We start from the raw sequence: 10,865 nt of genomic DNA, 5'->3' as shown, positions 1-10,865 counted from the left end.
GACGTAAGCTCAATGTCACTTTCGCAAAATCCTTCTAAAAATAAAGAATTTTGATAACTACAATGTCATCCAATTAGAGTTTTAAGTGTTTTTATATGACGATTAGAGACCAAAACTGATTATGAACCTGTTGTAAAAGTGTGTGAAATACGCGTCGATTAAGCCCGCTTCTTGCTCTTACGAAACTTGGAACATCACAGTGACGCAATGTGCTCTATAAGCCACGCTTTAAATCCCAATTCACCCTCTATCATTGTTTATCTGCAAGTGATCGAAACGACAACGCTAGAGCGAATGAAGCGTTCGAGTGACGCTCGGCGCCCTCACTACGCTATCGGCTATTATTAAACGAGTTCATTGGAACATCTATTTGCGCAATTTGTAGCATCGCGCCTTCATAGCATTCCGATGACCTTACTATTCGCGCGTGCATTCATTCCGGCGCTTTGCGATTACTGTCAAATTACATTTTGGTACATTTCATTTTTGGAAAGGGTAACACCTTACTCTGTATAACATACAATTTATCTTATTCGGCATATTAGGTTTTCCTTTTTAGTGTTTAGTTTGAAGAAACTTATGGGTACCGAGACCGACTGAGTGATTGACGCATGCGCTCTTATTTCGCTACACGTTGCTCACTGCGCAACTGATCCGTCCAAGACATATTTTTAAGTAATTCAATAGATTCAGTTTCTTCGACGGACAACAGAATTTAAAATTCAAATTTAAGACGTTTAAAATATTATCGGTAAGTGCGTCGAGGAGCTGCGCTAGTACGAATGGAAAGCACTGGCCAATCTGACACCTCAGCGCTTGAGGCGCTTGCTTAAGTTAACTTAAAAAGCGCTTTCATAGATCCTACAGCTGCTTGACAAGATTTTAGACAACAACTTCATACTTCTTACTTTTTTCGCACACAGATCATAGCATTGATGGCTACTCTATACTCAGTGTTGAAGTGAGTGTAAGAAAGTGACGTTATAAAATTAACAAAAAAGTATTATGGCGCTTGCTCTTCGACAAGAGTTGAGAAAGGCGCTGCGTCGTCGCGTGAAGCAGCGCCGCGACTCGCGGGCGTCGGGTGGCGAGGTTCCGCGCCTCCCGACACAGGCTACTTATTATACAGATCTGATTTTACACATTCGAACCAACATTAATACAAAATTGCTGTTTCAAAACTCCGGCAACTAGTTAAATGGCACTATTGAATTAAGGAAGCGTTTCAAATGTAAAGTTATCTTCTCTCCCATAAAGAGGAATCTAGAATGTAAGCTTTTCAGAGACGTTTACATAGTTTATGAATTAATAAGTGCTAAAACAATTTTAGATACTCAAATAATTCATAAGAATGTATTTGAGTTTAACAGTCTCACTTCTGAACTGTTGGCAATCGGCATATACTTCACGTATACCATGTAGAGACTAATCAGCGTTCTCTACCAACACGGTGCCTCTGTGCGGCACTAGTCTGCGGTGTGAGTGCGCCATTGCGCGTGTAGTTGTGAGCGAGCGTTCGGCGTTCAGTCGGCGGCGGCAAGTCACGCGCGTTGTCTCGTCGCTCGTATTCCTGCACTTCCACTTTCAGGCTTCGGCACACGCCAAATCGACCTCGTCTTCAGTGGTTTCACTTGTGTTGTGACTTTGTGTGACAGTGAAATCGTGTTTCCGATTGCGGATGTGCAGTGATGGATAAATGACCGCGCCACTCGACGCGCGAACATACTTTCTGACTCCGCCAGTGGACCGTCAAAATTGAGCCCAAACTGTATCTCCGAGGTTGGTACCCAAATCGAATCCGAAATTTCATTTGCCCAGGTTGGAATTGTGCCGATCGGCTAGGCCAAAACGCCGTCTCTATCGATATTTAACCAAAGTAGGTATGGACGTCGAGCGTGTCTGACCTAACGTTTCAGGTCTACTCTTTTCTCTGCATAAAATAATAACGAAGAACTATAAATGTGGTAGTTTTTATGGAGTGTGGGCTATCCGCGAAGTGAGAGCGATGTCAGCGACGCGTAAGCTGAATATTTATAGCGAATAGCGATCAACTTGGAAAGTGTTCTTTAGAGGTTCTGGGACGCTCATGTCACATTTTTATTAACTCTGCAAAAAATGTAAATTTGCATCTTATAAGGTTTTCATCTAGGCTTCTTTTCTATAAAAGAGGTAATTGTCAATTAATTTGTAAAAAACATTAATGACTGAGAACAGAAGTAAAGCCACAATAACCACAACCTAGATTCAGAAGTTTATCCGAAATTAGATCGGTTTATTTATGACAATATTTTTTTTATGTATGCATAACTGCAACTTGTCGAGGACAGAAACCCTATTCACGGGTTTCTAGACATCAGCCAAATAATATCAATCTAAAAGAAAGCGGTATAAAAGGGCGTATTAAATCGGTTAAAAGTTGCGTAAAGAAAATACAAACATAGGTTTATTATCCAAAATGGTTGTTCTCCATAGCCAAGCAAACTACCTCTAACTAACACATTATTTTAGAAGAAAAATCGTCATAATTACATAACTATTGATTAATGAATAATCTAATCTGTAGCTTTAACTTATAAACTTCTACTAGTTTTTTTTTTTCAATAGAAAAATGACATTTTGACAGCTCAAGCTTATGAGCATCTCGTATCGAAGGCCTTGAAATTATTAACGGGTCTATCTTAAACCGGTCTCAAAATATGGCTGCCTACTTAAGACTAATTCTATTATTATTTATATAAAATGGTAAAATGCCTGTCGAACTCGGTTCAACGTAGCTGAGCATCGCACTCTTTATATTAATTATATACAGTGGCAATATTATGTTTTCTGTTAGGTTACGTGATAAATATAAATAAAAACAGTTTTGACATACATAATTTAAATCATTTGAGTCACCTTTGCATTTATAATACTGAATATACATTAGTGTATAGCTTATTATTCGACTCATTTAAGTTAATTTTATTTGAAAACATCGCAGTTAGGTCAACAACACTTCCCCCAGTAAGTCAGTACTAGTGCAGCTTAGCTCGGTATAAATTAAATTACATTGTATCGACTTCTATAAACTAGCATTACAGCTAATACTTTCATTGGATAACAGATATCGTGTAGCGTTTTAACCGGCTTTTTATGTTAACCAAATACCGTATATTATACAGACAAAAAAGGGCTAAGTGGCAGAAGTAGGAATGGCAAGTGAGATTGAACAGTAGAACGACGAATCGCATCGCTTCGTTAGTTAAAATCGTCTCTAGACGTCATGTGATTAAATGAAAGTCTAAGGTCATGAAAATCTAATAAAAATAAAGTCTCGTGAAAGAAGTTCAATATATCTTCTACATTTATGAAACACGCTTAAAACAGCACTTTACCGAAAGGAAACAATTTCTACAAAAACTGAAAACATTCTGTTGATTTAAAAAGTGAAATCATATTTCCCGTAGCGCATAACGCCAGTTGTATTAATTGCTGGAACTAATCTTACCTTACGAGGCGAAGCGGTGAAGTCTCATTTACATTCTATACCTACTCGTCTATCGGTCATTCGAACGAATTTATTTTTACATAATTTTAGTATGTCCTATGTAGCCTGAATATACTTCTTAAAGAATACCATTTATTCGAATTGGGATAAATTACAATATTCATATTCTATAATATTGGTCATTACAGATCCTATCGAGAAACAATATCTCAAACGGACTTGTTCATTGCTATTTTACGTACAAAATGTGAATTACAATTTAATGCCATATGGCTAGAGAATTTCCTGTAAATAATGGTTGGCATCATTACAGTCACGACGCGACGCTGCATCGCCTGTTAACAATATCAATACATTATAATCTGTACCCTATTGTCATCGTGCAACGATGCATGGATACTTAGGCCTGTACCTACTCTAAAACGTGAACTGTTCTTGAATATTCTTCTGTAGGGAGCAATGGCAATAAAGTTAGGTTGTTATGTTCTAAAGTGACCGCACTTCGGCCGTGATATAAAGAATAGAAAAAAAATGTGCCAATTTTTAGGAATCAGGACAAGGCTGTGGCCCCGATTCGCGGGAAACATCGCCTCGTAATATATCTGTTATACTTTTATCTGTCCCTCTAGTAACATAATATCACTCCTCAGATAAACAAATCTTTGTAAACTAGTATTTTTTCCATTTGTATCCTCACACTAAAGTAGAGGTCATGATATCGATGCTTAGCCCTCAAAATAATAAATCTTAAGAAACCCAAAGTCAAGCAATTTGAATAAACGCTTTTTCATAAGCGACTCGATATTCTGAGGTCGGTTTAGCACTTGATTAGACGAGTCGATAATTTTGCGTGGGTTCACCTGTAAAGCGAAACGATATTAATTTATTTTATAATGCATATTAAAATGTTTTTTATGTTTCAATAATTTATCTCAAAGTGAACAAATTTTAATGGGCTTTATTCGAATTTAAGATTTTCTTTGCCAAACATTAGTTAGTAGTTGATGTAAAGTATGTATGTGTGTTTTTCATTTTGATATCTCAAATTTCATCAAGCTGCTGACACTTTTGAGTGTTTGCAAAAAACCTCCTAAACACGTAAGGCGTACGTAGACATGGAAGACTCCGAGACATTCATTATCACTTCGGACGTCATGTCAGTTTCTTGTGTCAACAGTCGACGATTGCAGGTGCTCGGATGCGCGGTCGTTCACCTCACCCGTCACTGATATTTGGCTACTATACATACATATCTATAGTTCCAGATAACGGGCCTAGACGTTCCACTGCCCGGAATCGGGACGTGCCACATTTACATCACGTAATCAACTTTTTATGTACCTACTGTATTACATAGTAAAGGAAAATTTATTATTTAAAGTCAAGATTTATTTTTTAATTCAATTGAAAAGTATGTTATTTATATATATAGAATAACTATAACAGCGATATAGAGTATAACTTGACTAACTTATATTAATAATGTTTTTTGCACCGTATAGTACATTGACTTCAAAAAGCTAATTATTTCAATTTCCTCTGCATTAGAAAATAATCAATAAAGTAATTACCCATATCGCGTACAAAAGCGTTGTCAATGTCATTCATTGACCCAAAAAGCATTGTTACGTCATCCGAAAATTTCCTATGTGATTGGAACCCGATCTGGCACGCGATTGAAATTTTAATAATACCCGAATGCAAGAATGAAGTTACAAAAAAGGCTTTCGGGGTCACTAACACGGGGTTAAGATCCGAAGACGCGGCAAAAAATCCCGGTATCCAGAGGGCTTTGGTCGCTAACTGCGCTCGCGCAGGGGACTGAGCCGTAAGTGGGACACGTACGGGTTATTTCGGTTCCCGAATTGGAGCGGCCCGTTAAACATCGGGGTCTTCGAGCTGGAGACTGGGACGAAAACAAATACAAGTTATACGCGCGGTGGGCGTTTCCTAATGGATAGGTACGTAGATTTATATGCGTGGGCCTATTTAATAGATTCACTCGTGTTAAAAGATTTATTATTCGTAATAAATCTGGTTGCTCTGATAGACAGATTAGAATTAATAAAACATATTAAGTGGATTACCACTCCTTTCACGGATAAGCAGCGGGTTTATGACTTTTATGAAGCAATTTAAGTCGCATAACCTACTGATATGTCATACAATTAGAGGTATGTAAAATATGATTTTACTCAACAAATATTGAACATCCGCGTAGAAACCGTGCGACGGTACTTCTCCAAAGTGCGGATTATTTAGTTGACATGCGCCTTCCCCTTCTGTTAGTAGACTACCTACCTATGTTATTATCAATGGTCAAGTTGATATGCTATATTTCTACTTTACATATAAGGACTTTTTAGAGTATCAAGTTACAAGATTCGACACGTTTTTAACCTTTTTTCGATTGTTGCGAAGACGACGTATTATTGAAAAAATATGATAATTTTATTACCTTACGACTATATGATTTAACCTGTTCTATTGTATAATCATTATAGGTAATTTTACGCTACACGTACTGGAAAAAACTCACCGAGCGTCGACGAAAATCTATTATATATATCTGAAATGTAAAAACAAATATACAAATATGGCGGACGTATTGACGCATTCAAATAGGTAGGTAAAACCGATATTTTGATTAATAAGGGAGGTGATTTCGTTAAGTCGCTTACCGATGCTTTCAAATAGTGCCGCTCGGGACGGTCCCCGTGCATTCCACATCTTGCTCACCCACAGCACCGGACCGGTCTTTGATTATACGAAACTCTATAATGCGGTCAAATTTTGAAGCAAAGCGTTCGTTTGATGCTGAATGTGACCGCGACGCCTTTTGCTTCGGTGGGGTTATAAGGTGCGGTCTCAAGGTGAATCGCCCGGTCAACACTCGATTGAATGCCTAGACATTGCCGCGTCTCATAACTATTGATAATACAATTCTACAAAATTTTACAATGTGATTATGTGACGTGCAAATGTCTATTGTTTTGCCATAGATCAGAACAATAGGTATAGATTGTTTCCACATGAGACTTGAATAAAAACCATTTTGTCATTGATGCTCTTATCGAATTCTGTTAAAAGGATTTTCTTGTCTTATTACCCTATGTCTTATTCTTTCGTGTTGCTAAGACAATTAATAAACGTCAAGTGATCAAGTATTAAAAAGCTTAAAACAGTACAGCAGTCGCGCCCAGTGTTGAGTTTACTCTAGCTCTGAACTAATATGTTGAACAAAGCTCTAACCGAATAATGTAAAAACGATGACAGGGTGTGGATTTCATAATATGTATCGTAAAAATAAACTACACGTTCTATTTAATATTATAACAGCTCTTCTGTGTCGAAACAGAATAGGGGCCTATTACTTTTTATGTAAGACTGAATAAACGGACTGGACTGGACGGGTTTAACATGGATTTTCTATGGCGCTTAATAGTGTAAATTTTGTGCCACGTGCGCTGAATACTGTCTATAGGTTAATAATAAATGTATTGAAAGGAACCTTTTTTATATGCTCCCGTGTTAAGCAATCCTATGGAAGGAAGTCAATGGAGCTCACACAATAAGGCCAGAGGGCCGTTGACCGAAATAAAACGCAAAGCTTAATCGTTAGAAAACTGGAACCGGTATCTGTGCCGGCATTTCGCATTCAATTAACTATACTACAAGTTGTATTTAGTTCGTACCCTGGTATTATTTAACTCTGGGCATTGAAAAAATTGACGAAGTATTAGAATGAGGTATATTTATATCATAAATGTGAATAAATCTTTGATTGCCTTAAAATAGTACACAGCGCCTACTGCGTGTGTCACAGAAGACATTACACTAAGCTTAAGCCAGAAAAACTAACCTTTTTTCCGTTTTAAATTGAGGGTTTTAAAAAAGTATCATATTTATAAGAACGTAATATTTTCGTCGAATGAGTCTTATTGAGGTCGTTGAACCTTTAATTAAGGCTTTACGAACTCGATAATTTTTGGAAACATTGCAACTTGCTAATCAGTACAAAAATATCACAAACTAAAGCCCAAAGAATGTGGTAGTTCTTTCATTCAGTTACAATAGATTACTTACCAAATAGGTAAGTTCTGAAGTGATTTAGTAGTAGATTTTCTTGTAGATTATATCTCAAAGCAAACTGCAATAGTGTTCGAGCCATCGTGCATTAATTTATTCTTATTATGCGAAGACAGCGTATAAAATATGATACGGTACGGGAATTCGATTCCCGCTTAATATTGGTATCGAAGGGCCGGTCTTCTTATCTGATCACGAAACTTTTTGGAAATAATGACTGGTTAAATTCACTCTTCAATTATTAAAATATCCTCTCGCTACATAAATCTCTGATGAGCATAATGTTCGGTATTGCGCAAGCGCGCGAGACCATAGCAATGATTGACAATGGGCAATGGTGCTCGGACGACCTACATGTCCATTGTAGCGTCAAGATGGAAAAATCGGCCAAGGTAGAGTTCTGTAACAAGCAATCTAGATTTTCTTAAATGTTTACAACTGTTTTAAACAAATATTATTTACTTTTGCCTTTTTTATTTAAAATCATCTTTAAGCTATCTTGTTAAGTGTTATTTTATAGTAAATGATGTTCATGTGGAAACCGACTTCAAAAAACTGGAAGTAGGATAAGAGTGCATTTACCAGTAACAACCTATGGTGATGGAGTACAGATGTCGGTGGCGAAAATCAAAGTGAGAGTCTTATATTTGAATATCTATTTAGAGACATAATTGAGAATGACATTATGATGTCAGCCATTAGATTAAATAATTTTATACTCCGGTCTTTTATTATGTATCCTCTATAATTATTTAAAGCCAAAATTTTTCCTTATAAAATTAAAATAAAATCCATTTTATATTAATTTCAATTAAAATACCTACCAACTTTTTCACAGTGAGCTCGAACATGAAGCACACTTTTCTTTTTACATAACGTTCACGCCAGGTAGAAACCTTCACATATTTATTCTGACAAGACTAAGGTGTTTTGAATTATCTTCAGGATTTTTAAGTTTATGTAAATTGAACAATACCTCTTGTCTCTAAAACCGGTGTAACGTTTTTTCAAACGACACAGTTTCTAAATAAATCCGGTTCTTAATTTGAAGCTAGCCTATATTTTTTAATAGCGTGGCATCGAACGAACCATTTTTCGCAGTTGTGGTATTGATTTGTTTAGGTTAAGCTTAAAGTTTAGCTAAAATTTACGTCATTTACATTTCGCCTACAAACTACATCTTATAATGTTCAAGGCAAATTAAATTATAAAGTCGAGATGCGAAACAAGATTTATGATAAAAAAACTAATCGATAGCTAAGAAATTCACGACAGAAGCGGAAGTGCGACACGTGTAGTTATCTTGGCAACAAACATATATAATAGGCAACTGTACGACATTCTATTGATCGAAGACCATCAACGTTATTGTTTTACGAACTTACATTGCCGTTCTAAATGGAGTTAATAAAATGGTTACGGAGGAAACAAGCAATGGAAAACGTCGAAACACAACGCTTGCGTTGTTTAGTTACAACTTACATAACGCAATCGGTCACTAGCTGCACACTCACAACGACACATTATGTAGCTGTATAAATACTAAAACTATATACACTGGTGTAGCAGTATTTCTTTTAAATGTTTTTACGCTAAATTCTATTCAAAACGAAACGAGTCCATAATTATGATGACCTTGTTTTCCTAGATACACTTTTCAAATGTTTGTTTATACAAATATAAATTCGGCTAATAAGGCCATTTTATACTTAATTATATTCTGGATAATTTTGGATTTATCCGAGAGGAGCCTATATAGATAGAATTTTATTTCATTACAGACTGTTGATTTCTTGTTTCGAATATCTGTTTGTATTTGAATGGAATGAATAAAGCCTTATTAAGTATTATTATTTTTGATTGTCTATAATTAAAGGTTACTGACGGAGGAAATTGGTAAGTAGGAAACGGGTATTGATCAGAGGTTTAGACTAGTGGAGTAGTCAGGGGTCCGCCAACGGCTAGTGGCGTTCGCAGCGGCGGGACAGCGTTTGGGCGGTGCGTGCCGCGTACGACAGGGTCAAGGGCAAGCCCATTCAGCTCCGAACACGTGCCCGAATGTAAATATCGTACTCGAAACGCCGAATTCACCATTCTATAGCTTTAATTAAAAGGGACTATCACTGCGCGATCTAAAATTAAATGCACGTTGTACTTGTGCAGTCAAGAGTTATTTGTGACAAATGTTTCGTGTTTCTGTTTTTACTCTTAATGTAGGTAATGGTTGACTTGTAGTATTCGAGTTGGTATCAGCTGCATCATCAGTTGGCGGTATGCGCTAAAGCCTCAATAAAAGCTTCTGAAACAAAAAGAAAACAGTCGCGAAATAGCAAGCAAGGCTTTCAAAGGGCCCCTTGTTCGTGCTGTGCTATAATCATAAACATAGAAAACGCACAAAAGCCTCTCGGCGTGGCGTCGTGTTGCTGTCAGATAAACTTGTAGCATTTCTTTTGCTAGACGTGCGGAGCGGCCTACGGAGTGAGGGCGATACGCGGGAAAGAGACGGCTGCCTCACGCCGATCGTTAGCCCTGATCTTCAGCGCGCCACAAACACAGAGCCCGACCGAGAGCGAAATTGCAGCGAGAATTCACCTAGCTGTGTTATTAACACGAGCGCTTCAGGGAAAAAAGGCCTTCTTCCGTTGTCGAAGACGGACAAATCTGTAGCGAGTTTCAAGGCAAATAGGACGCAAATCCCTCGCACGCTAATATAAACTGGTTATTTGTCCCGGCAAGCCATTGTGGACGTTGTCGTCGGGACATAAGCTTCGTTCGCTCGCGTCGCGGCCCTGCGCTGTGCTGACTGGTATATTTAGCCCGCATTGCAACGACCGGCGTGGTGGGTGTATTAGGTCGCTCGCACGCACTGCTGAACTAGTCGGAGGGCTTCCTATTATCGATTTATGTTGCAGATGCCGCAGAAATTTACACGTTTTTTCTAACCGAGGCTTTGCTATTTTTCACATCAACGCGCTGCATTCAATTTCTCTTTCGAGAACTTTATTCACAAGAATGTTTCCGATGGAAAACATAGTGCTTTCACTCGTATCTTAAATTCCGTTCTCTCCGCGATATTTTTTTATTTGTTTCTGTCTAGCATATCTAGGTATCGCAAGCTTTCAAAAACGATTTATGGAATCTAAATAGGTTTACAACATCAGCGTGAACAACTTAATAACAACAATTTAACTTTTAGCCATAGTGAGCTATTATATACCAATATAAGTTTATATATGAATTGAATCATAGCCAGAATTGAACTACATTGTATATATATATATATATAGAT

The 10,865-nt window shown here is 37.3% G+C and overlaps 1 protein-coding gene across 3 annotated transcripts in view; it reads left to right on the top strand.

Annotated features, from left to right (window-relative positions):
* Positions 1-1,515: 1,515 nt before the first annotated feature.
* LOC123720193 (ecdysone receptor) overlaps positions 1,516-10,865 on the top strand; it is an 80,042-nt gene continuing 70,692 nt past the window's right edge. For all 3 annotated transcript variants that reach the window (XM_045676726.1, XM_045676727.1, XM_045676725.1), the window contains exon 1: positions 1,516-1,779. The gene's annotated coding sequence lies outside the window, so the exon portion shown is untranslated. The remainder of the gene's footprint in view (positions 1,780-10,865) is intronic.

This window comes from Pieris brassicae, chromosome 2, assembly GCF_905147105.1.
Source record: "Pieris brassicae chromosome 2, ilPieBrab1.1, whole genome shotgun sequence".
Classification (NCBI taxonomy): Eukaryota; Metazoa; Arthropoda; class Insecta; order Lepidoptera; family Pieridae; genus Pieris; species Pieris brassicae.
Note: the sequence above shows the minus strand (reverse complement) of the source record. Positions and strands in the feature narration are given on the sequence as shown.